Here is a 10704-nt window from a genome sequence, read left to right as displayed (position 1 = left end):
AGCCTCTGTAGCCACCAAAAACCAATCGGGACCCTGTTCCGGCACCCTGCCGGAGGGGGGATCCCTCACCGGTGGCCATCTTCATCATCCCGGCGCTCTCCATGACGAGGAGGGAGTAGTTCACCCTCGGGGCTAAGGGTATGTACCAGTAGCTATGTGTTTGATCTCTCTCTCTCTCTCGTGTTCTTGAGGTGATACGATCTTGATGTATCGCGAGCTTTGCTATTGTAGTTGGATCTTATGATGTTTCTCCCCATCTACTCTCTTGTAATGGATTGAGTTTTCCCTTTGAAGTTATCTTATCGGATTGAGTCTTTAATGATTTGAGAACATTTGATGTATGTCTTGCGTGGGATAACCGTGGTGACAATAGGTTATTCTATTGATTCACTTGATGTATGTTTTGGTGATCAACTTGCGGGTTCCGCCCATGAACCTATGCATAGGGGTTGGCACACGTTTTCGTCTTGACTCTCTGGTAGAAACTTTGGGGAACTCTTTGAGGTTCTATGTGTTGGTTGAATAGATGAATCTGAGATTGTGTGATGCATATCGTATAATCATACCCACGGATACTTGAGGTGACATTGGAGTATCTAGGTGACATTAGGGTTTTGGTTGATGTGTGTCTTAAGGTGTTATTTTACTACGAACTCTAGGGCTGTTTGTGACACTTATAGGAATAGCCCAATGGATTGATCGGAAAGAATAACTTTGAGGTGGTTTCGTACCCTACAATAATCTCTTCGTTTGTTCTCCGCTATTAGTGACTTTGGAGTGACTCTTTGTTGCATGTTGAGGGATAGTTATGTGATCCAATTATGTTATTATTGTTGAGAGAACTTGCACTAGTGAAAGTATGAACCCTAGGCCTTGTTTTAACGCATTGCAATACCGTTTGTGCTCACTTTTATCATTAGTTTGTTTTTATATTTTCAGATTACAAAAACCTATATCTACCATCCATATTGCACTTGCATCACCATCTCTTCGCCGAACTAGTGCACCTATACAATTTACCATTGTATTGGGTGTGTTGGGGACACAAGAGACTCTTTGTTATTTGGTTGCAGGGTTGCTTGAGAGAGACCATCTTCATCCTACGCCTCCCACGGATTGATAAACCTTAGGTCATCCACTTGAGGGAAATTTGCTACTGTCCTACAAACCTCTGCACTTGGAGGCCCAACAACGTCTACAAGAAGAAGGTTACGTAGTAGACATCAGCGGCGAGCCACTTTTGGTTGTCGAGGGTATATGACATCTCCACTGGAGCAAGATCCCTCTTGTTTTTGTTCCAAGCATCATCATCATCTTTTGCATCTCTAGGTGGCTATGTTGGTTCGACCGGCAGTGGAGTGTCCACAACCCTGCCCACCTCAGCACAAACAAAAGCCAAGTCGACCTTCTTTCTCCATTCAGTGTAGTTGTCACCTCTGAGGGTTGGAACATTCATGATGCAGCTCATGAAGTAGTACCCTCCTGAAAACCACAATGAAGTGAGATCCTTGATGCAGTTCACTGGTTCTTCAAAGATATATGCTACCCAGTTGCTAAAGCAGCTGGTGACAGAAAAGTACACAGGCGGTGGACATGGCATAAGAGAGCACATCCACAGGATGAGCAACATGGCAGCTAAGCTTAAACCCATGGATTCGGATTTGGAGCTCAAGCCTGCACTCCTTTTTCACCTGGTTATGGCTTCACTGCCAAAAGAGTTTGACACTTTTGTTGTCAACTATAACATGTCGCCTGAAAAATGGGACATTGAAAAGACTATAACCATGTGTGTGCAAGAAGAATAAAGACTTAAAACCTCACATGGTGGTTCTCTGAACTATGTGAAGGATAATAAGAAAAAGAATTACAATCCAAGTAACAAAGTTTCCCCTTCAAAGCCACATGGACTCCCATGCAATATCAGCATCAGCAAAAGTCTTTTCCAATGGACGAAGATACATGTCTCCATTGTAAGCAGACTGGGCACTACAAGAAAGATTGCCCTGTTTGCCTAAAGTCAATAATGGAAAAGAGAGGTAACAATATTGTTTCCTTTGTGAATGAATCCTTGTATACACAGTTTTTGAAATCTACTTGGTGGATTGACTCGGGTGCAACCGTTCATATCGCAAATTCATTACAGGGATTCCATTCGACGCGGAGTATGCAAAGAAGCGAAAGATGCATTGAAGTTGCAAATGGAGTTCAAGCAGAAGTTGAAGCTGTCGGCGACATCTCCCTGGAGTTAGCTGATGGATTAAAGCTTCTGCTTACAGATGTTTTATATGTTTCTTCATTACACAAAAACTTTATTAGTGTTTCATGTTTGGATAAAGATCATTATGAATGTCATTTTGGACATGTCAAGTGTACCATATGGTTTAATAATACTCATGTGGGTGTTGCTTTCCTTCACAATGAGATTTATTTATTCTCACTACGTGAAAAAGTGTATTTTGTGTGTAATGTGAATGGGCATGTTTCTGCGTCGGATAAAGAACAAAAGAAAAGAAAGAGAACTCATGACACATCGAAATTATGGCACTGTCGCTTGGGTCATATTTCGAAGGGGAGAATAGAAAGACTAGTTAAAAATGAAATTCTTCCTCCATTAGAGTTCTCAGACTTAGAACAATGCATAGATTGCATTAAAGAAAAGTATGTAAAACAAATCAAAAAGCATGCAAACTGTAGCACGGGAACACTAGAAATCATTCACACTGACATTTGTGGACCATTTCCTGTGAAAAGTGTGGATGGCTATGACTCGTTCATAACATTCACAGATGATTACTCCCGATATGGTTATATTTATCCAATCAAAGAAAGATGTGAAGCGTTGGATAAATTTAAGATATTCAAAGCTGAAGTTGAAAATCAGCATGATAAAAGAATAAAGATAGTAAGATCTGAACATGGGGGTGGGTACTACGGTCGGCACACTCCATATGGCCAAGTCCGTGGACCCTTTGCAAGGTTCTTACAGGTGACTGGCATAGTTGCCCAGTATTCAATGTCGGCGAACCTCAGCAAAATGGAGTAGTTGGAAGGCATAACCGTACACTTATGGATATGGTGTGCAGCATGATGAGTTACTCCCCCTTGCCATTGGGATTATGGATGGAGGCGCTTAAAAACGTCATTCACATTCTCAATAGAGTACCAAGCAAGTCGGTGCCCAAAACACCATACGAGTTGTGGACAGGAAGAGTGCCCTCCCTGCAACACTTAAGGTGTGGGGGAGCCCAGCTGAGGCCAAAGTGTGTAATCCAAATATTGCAAAGTTAGATCCCAAAATAGTCACCTGCCACTTCATTGGCTATCCTGATAGATCAAAAGGTTTTCGTTTCTACTGTCCAGAGAGATACACAAAGTTTGTAGAAACAAGACATGTAGTCTTCTTAGAGGACGAAATGATGAGGGGGGGCATGGTAGCTCGGAAAATTCTCTTGAGGAGAAGAGGGTGCATGCACCTAATCCAATGATTCAAGAGCCATTTTTCTCACTACCCGTTGTACCTGAGGTTGCGGTGCAAGCACCTGTTGTAACTCCACCCACGACAACTATGGGCGAAGTTTCAGAACCTGTCTATCAGGAGCCGACTGAACCCGTTGTTGAGCATGAGGGGGAGGCGCAACAGCCATTTTTAGAAGATGTGCCGGAAGTTGAGGCACAGAATGTGCCAGAGAATGAGGCCCTTAGAAGGTCTAAAAGAATTAAAAGATCAGCTATTTCTACTGATTGTAAAGTTTATAACACAGAAATGGTTCATATGGAAGGTGATCCCACTTCATATGAAGAAGCCATGAGAAGCCCTCACTCATTGAAATGGCTGGAGGCAACGAAAGACGAGATGAAATCGATGAGTTCCAAAGATGTTTGGGACTTAGAGAATATTCCTAAAGGAGCCAAAACAGTAGGCTGTAAATGGGTCTACAAAACTAAGTATGACTCTAATGGGAATCTAGAAAATTATAAAGCACAACTTGTGGCAAAAGGATTTACACAAAGAGAAGGGGTAGATTACAATGAGACAATTTCCCTAGTATCATGTAAGGATTCCTTCAGAATCATAAGGACATTAGTTGCACATTTTGATTTAGAGCTACATCAAATGGATGTGAAGACGGCATTTCTAAACGGGGATTTTAAAAAAATGTTTACATGAAACAACCCAAGGGTTTTATCATGGAAGCCAAGGAAGATATGGGATGCCGCCTGAAGAAATCAGTTTATGGATTAAGGCAAGCCTCTAGATAGTGGTATCTAAAGTTTAATGAGTCAATTAAAAGATTTGGATTTAAAAAGAATGTTGAGTATAACTGCGTTTATGCAAAGTTTAAAAATGGGAAATATATTTCCCTAATTTTGTATGTGGATGATATATTGCTTGCTAGCGGTGATGTTAGTCTACTACGAGAAACAAAGAAGTTTTTGTCCTCAAATTTTTATATAAAAGATCTTGGTGAAGCATCATATGTTTTGGGCATAGAAATTCACCGAGATAGAAAAACATGGAGTTTTAGGACTATCTCAGAAGGCATATTTAGAAAAGGTTCCTGAAAAGTATAATATGCATGCGAGTGAAGCCACACCTGCTCCAATAGTCGAGGGCGACAGTTTGGGAAATTCCAATGTCCCAAGAACCAGTACGAGATCGATCAAATGAAAGCAGTACCATATGCTTTGGTTGTTGGAAGTTTATAGTATGCACAAGTGTGCACTCGCCCTGACTTAGCTTTTATCATCGGGGTACTCGGTAGATATCAAGAGAATCCAGGCATAGAGCACTGGAAGATGGTAAAGAAAGCTTTCCGATATGCGCAAGGCACGAAGGACCACATGCTAACATACATGAGATCTGATTCCCTAGAGATGAGAGGGTATTCAGACGCAGATTTTGCGGGAGACAAAGATGATTGAAAGTCCACGTCAGGATACGTGTTCACTCTCGCTGGAGGGGCTATTTCATGGAGAAGCTCCAAACAACTCAATAGTTGCATCGTCCACGATGTATGCAAAATTTATAACATGTTATGAGGCCACGGGGCAGGCGATATGGTTAAAGAAATTTATACCCGACTTGAAAGTGGTAGATTGTATTGACAAACCATTAAAGATGTACTGTGACAACCAGCCCGTGGTATTCTGTGCTCACAACAACAAGTCGAGTAATGCTGCCAAAACAATAAAGATAAAATATTGTGTTGTGAAAAATAAAATCCAGGATCACAGTATAAGTCTCGAGCATATAAGGATAAAGGATATGCTTGCGGATCCGCTTACGAAAGGCTTACCACTCAATTTGTTCAAGAAACACTTAACCGACATGGGTTTAACGGAAAGCCTATGATTCCTCGATCATGAGAGGCCCAAAAGGAACATAATTTGTTTCAAGACAGAGCGGTATGTTGTAGCTGTCTGATTTTATTGGCAATTGAGATGTGACGATGAAACATGCTCTATGTATCGATCTGTGATGAAACGAGTAAAATAAAGGTATGATTAAAAGTAAAAGTTGAGATCAAGGAGGAGAATGTTAGGTTGATCTCCTCCCGTGTGGTCCCAACAGCCTACCGGGCCCTTAGATCCGTGCCCTGATCAGGGACGCCCAAGCAACAATGGTTGGCGGCCCCTGTCACCTGCGCTAGATAAAGAGGTGGGGGCCAGCGGCATGCAACACGAGGTTCGTCGCGAGCCGTACACCCCACCGACACGCCTACCGATCTAGGTTAGCGCAGTAGTGCCGGGAAGTTCCACCGCCGCCGCCTCGACCACACCCTGCCATCACCGTCGCCTCCACCATGTCCGGCACTACGGGCACATCGAGCCAAGGAGAAGGTACTCCTCTACTTCCCCATCTTTCTGTCCTCCCTTCTCAAATGACTAGACAGATCAATGAATATAGATTACTACCGATCTAATCTAGCCGCCTAGGTGATCTTAGAGAGTCTATCATGAACTAGTAGCATCGTAATGAAGAATTAAACCAACGAAAATCTAGAATGAGGTTAGAAAGGTTACATTGTTGGATGCCGATGTTCTTGAAGATAGCGATCGATAGCGTCATGAGCTTCCTGCAAGCTCTGAAACGGTCCGCCCACGTGAGGATTCGTGTGGAAAGATCCCTTGAGGTCAACCCTAGTGAAAAATATGATCCCCCAATCAAAGTGGGCCAATGCCCAGATAGGTGACGAGGAAAGACAGCGCCAGGGCTGAGCCTCCGTCTGCACGGAGGACGGCTAGGACGCCGATTCCTCCAATGTTGTAGCGTTGAGCAGGTCCTCCAAGGACGAGAGGTCCTGCTCTTGCATTGTTCGTGCGCACGCAGGCTCGGCCACATGATCTTCCTCCTCCTTCTCACACCTGAAGTGAAACAATAACAATCAGGCTAGATCAGTAGAATAACAATTCAATTTGGAGATGAATGAATAATCAATTCATATTACCTACTAATACAATTCGAATTCCACTAGATGATGGTTCCTAAAAAAACTGATGATGAGGGGCATACGTACCGAGGAAGATCGCGGCAGGGGGCGGCGGGCAGAGTAAATTGCAAAAAACCACCATAATTGGGAACCCTAATTCAAAAAACCATCACCTTTCTAAAAAAATTCAAAAACCCACCACCAGTGTACTGACAGTTTGCAAAAAACACTGATGGGTTGATTAGAGCTTTTTATTAGGAAACTGACAGCTGGGTCCTGGTGTAAATGATGACGTGGCATGGAAACAACTCACGCCGTTTGACTCAAATATTAGGCTGGCGTAGGGCCCACACGTCATCCTCACTGCCACCCCTCTTCCTCCTCTGGTCAACACAAACGCACTCATTCACGACACGGACACACCGGTGCCCTCGCCGGCGTCGTCCCAGCCACTGGTGCTTGCCAAGAGACACAGGAGAGCGGGAGAAGGGGAAGGAGGAGCTCACCAGGAGCTTGTAGTCGACGCAGAGGTGGCAGGGGAACTCGAGGACGATGGCTTGGGGCGCGGCGGCTGCTGCCGGAGCAGGGCGACGACGGGAAGTAGTAGGAGGTTGCAGGGCTCGTCATAAAGATGCCATGCGGCACCGGGGTGTTGATGCGAAGCTGCTGGAGGCGACGGCGAGGTCTGGCGCTCGACCTCCCGATCAAATCGAGCTCGGCCGCGCCGAGCGGGCAGGGGCGCGGGCGCGCTGGAGCTCGGCCTTGCCGAAGCGGGATGGGGCGCGGCGCGCAAGAGATCGTACTCGACGGAGCGGTCATGTGCGAGGGCTCGCTGAAGCTCGGCCTCGCGGGATTAGGCGGCGTCCGCTTCGTGTATGTACGCATCTGGCCGGAATCAATTCAGGTGCTTCCGAAGCAAAGTTTGCAGGGACATGTATTTCCTCATTCACGTGTACTTGCTCGAAGATCCACAACGCAGCCCAATGGAATCCCGAAGCCGCCGCAACAGTTCGTTTGGAGGCTGGGTGTGGTCGACGGCGGAGTGCTCTCGATGGCGATGCCGACACGCTCGAACGCCTGATTTTGCGCTGCAAGTGCCAGTGCAGAGCGCAGCATGTCACAGCGGGCCAAGCAGGTGGTGGCGCGCCGGGGCGGCGGCTGCCGACGAGGTGGGCGGCCGGCGGCTGCAACTCTGGTGCGCCCGCTACGTGTTTGGCAAAATGCCAAGGAGGCAGAGGAGCCATTGACCGGTCACTTAACGTCTCCATCAATTTTCCCTGCCACGTGGCACCCGACAGTGGGACCCATCTGTCAGGTTTTCACTTAAACTGCTTTAATCGATCCATTAGTGTTTTTTGCAAACTGTCGGTACAATGGCTGTGGGTTTTGAAAAAAAAAACGAAAGGTGGTGGTTTTTTGAATTAGGATCCCCAATTGTGGTGGTTTTTTGCAATTTACTCCGGCGAGCAGGTGGGCACTGGCGGCGCGGATTGCTTTCGAGGGGCTCGCCGGGAACACGATGGTCCGTGAGGAAGTTCCCGTCCATGTCTATGTCTACGAAGACCATCGGCCCGTCGTCCAAGCCGGAACGGGCTGCGGCGGCGAGTAGCCCATGCGAATCGACGGAAACGATCACTCGCCCGTTGATGATGGGGACATCAAAGTGCAGTACGGGGTGGAGCGGAAGGTGGTGGCCGCGAGTGCCGAGACTGGTTGCCACGGGGTTGGCGACGGGGGATCCGACCCCGCGCCCGCGCCCGCGCCCGCGACTACCCGGAGGAGGGGGTGGCATGTTGTCGGCTGGGATTAGGGTTTAAGAAATCATTTATATTGCATTCCATGAGAATGGTTTATTGGTCTCTTCTTTTTTTTTTGCTAAATTTTGATCATTGATTTAAGTAACAAAATATTAATGTATGTCACAAAAAATTATATCGTTGGATTCGTATTTGAACATAGTTTGCAATAATATTATTTTTTATGACGTACATTAACCTTATGTTAGTTAATTTTAAGGTTAAAATTTAGCACAAAATACGAAGGGGATCAATAAACAAGAACGAAGGTAGTACCTCTTGAAAAAACTATACTAATTAGTTTTTCTATGATGCAATACACGGTGATGCGGGGACGGGGAACCGGCGACTGCAGCCACGGTGGCTCGACGAGTAGGAGATGGTCGTAATCCTTGACCACTTTCGGAGGAGGGGGTTTGTTTGGATTGCGCCGGTGCTGTCGTGCCAACCGTGGGAATGCCAATTAATTGGTGACTGATTTCATCGCCCGTGTCTCGTCGAAAGATTCATGAAATGAACTACGAGGGCTGGGGAAAGGTGGGCGCGCCAATTATTTGGTGCTCATCCAAGCGGGTATGCAAAGCCTGATTTTTTCATCCATTAGTCACTTTCACAGGAACCACTAGATTTTCGTCCATTAGTCATTTTCAGAGGAACCACTAGATCTTAATCCAAAAGTCCAAAACTGATCGAACTTTTCATCTTCAACCTCCTTCTCTTCTTCCTCCCTATCATGGCGCCCCCAGCCTGCCCTACTTATAAAATCGGAAATTGTTTGGATTGTGCATACTTATAAAATCCATACACATAAGAAGCCATTCGTTAAAAATTCAGAAGCCGATCAGGCTATGTGTGACCACTTTTGATAAATGGATTTTTGCAAGATGGCAGCTACGGATCCCCTTTGCTTATGTAAGTCCATCTCAAACCACATGTCCTTTCCTTTTTGGTCTAGCGAAAGAACATAGTATTACTTTTGAGTTTACAACTAGAAAACCTTAACGTAGAAGTAATAATTAAGAAAGTTCAAATATTTCTTTCACGCGAGTGCCATTGTTAGTCTCTTCCCCGTAGCTGCCACACCCAGATATTTAGGTCTGAATGGTTGTCAATTTTCGATTCATTCCCTCTGGATCATCACGGCCCTAAAGAATACACAAGCAAAGGAATAATCAACCAAGCAGCCAACATCATCATGCAACTAAAAAAGGACCTATGCCTAAGATAAGATGTCATTACCTCGTAGTAACGTCTTACTCTTTCTTCCTCCTCCTTCAACTATAGTAAAAGACATGTAATTAACAAAAAATAAGGCAACGAAAAACGTAAACACAAGCTCAACAGGGATTAAACCATACATACGTCTTCGTCATAGCCCACATACACAATGTTACCAAGCTTAGCATATTCACCCAATGGGCTTATTTGATGAGTGTATGCGGCATCATTGGGGTGCTTCGCATCACAAGCATCGCAGCGACCTTCAGTTTTTACAAGGAGGGAAATCCTCATTAAACTTTTAAATAACTACCGACACACAATCACATAAGAATAAATGAAGAGCAGATGGCAAAAAAGAAAGCGTGTATGCAGTTATTATTACACATGACTGCACAAACCACTAAGCAGACATTACAAATGTAAAAAGCTCAAATTTAAGGGATGTGCTGGCACAAGGGTGAGTACTAGGTAACAGATGAGTTCAAATTAGTGCAACCCACAAAACTGTATTTGCACAAGATGCAGGCAAAGATAAGAGCATGTCATACCGTTGTCGGTTGGTTTAAGCACGCAGAAACAGCTGACCACCAATTCTATACGTTCACCTCGCTCCCACATGAGTTCAGCGAAGAATAGATCCTCGATGCCACAGTTAGAATCATCATCGGCTCCTTTAGTCTTTGCAGTGAAATTAATATGATGGTACAGCCTAGTATGGTCATTGGGCCCATGAACAGACTCGAAGCACACTACATCTTTGAGTTCGTATGTGGGATCCTAAATTAAGAAATGCATACGCCTGATCATCAATTAATTGTTACATGAATAAGTAAAACGATAACCATGAACTAGTACAACCCTAGCCACAAGACAAAGAATGAGAGAAGTAGGGAGGGACAGAGAGCAAACCCGGAGAGCAAACAGGGAGCTTGAACCAATTGGCGCATCCAGTCACGCCTTTCATCAATCAACTTCTTCCTTGTGCCATCAGGCCAGTAGAGACATTGGCGTACGACTTTATCCACTTGAGACATCCCAGGTTGATCCATGAACCTAGTTGCATTATACAAGATTAGTACAGTATGTTATATATTTTGAAAGGAGGAGAACACAAAGTGATACTAAGCACCATGTCGTTGTTATCAGCACGACAATGGTCTTTTGGAGTGAACTAGTAGTTTGTGTGCAAGGTTAGTTGGATAGGATCAAACAGCTCTGAAGTGACCTCTTGACATGGCTTATGGTAGTAATCAACA

The 10704-nt window shown here is 44.8% G+C and overlaps 1 long non-coding RNA gene across 1 annotated transcript; it reads right to left on the bottom strand.

Moving 5' to 3' along the window:
• Positions 1–9135: 9135 nt before the first annotated feature.
• On the bottom strand, positions 9136–9756 carry LOC141022437 (uncharacterized). The gene is made up of 3 exons (XR_012183745.1): positions 9590–9756; positions 9467–9505; positions 9136–9372 (listed from the first exon to the last, which is right to left on the bottom strand). It is a non-coding gene; the product is annotated as an uncharacterized lncRNA (long non-coding RNA).
• Positions 9757–10704: the final 948 nt, after the last annotated feature.

Source organism: Aegilops tauschii, chromosome 5 (genome assembly GCF_002575655.3).
Source record: "Aegilops tauschii subsp. strangulata cultivar AL8/78 chromosome 5, Aet v6.0, whole genome shotgun sequence".
NCBI classification, from domain to species: domain Eukaryota; kingdom Viridiplantae; phylum Streptophyta; class Magnoliopsida; order Poales; family Poaceae; genus Aegilops; species Aegilops tauschii.
Note: the sequence above shows the minus strand (reverse complement) of the source record. Positions and strands in the feature narration are given on the sequence as shown.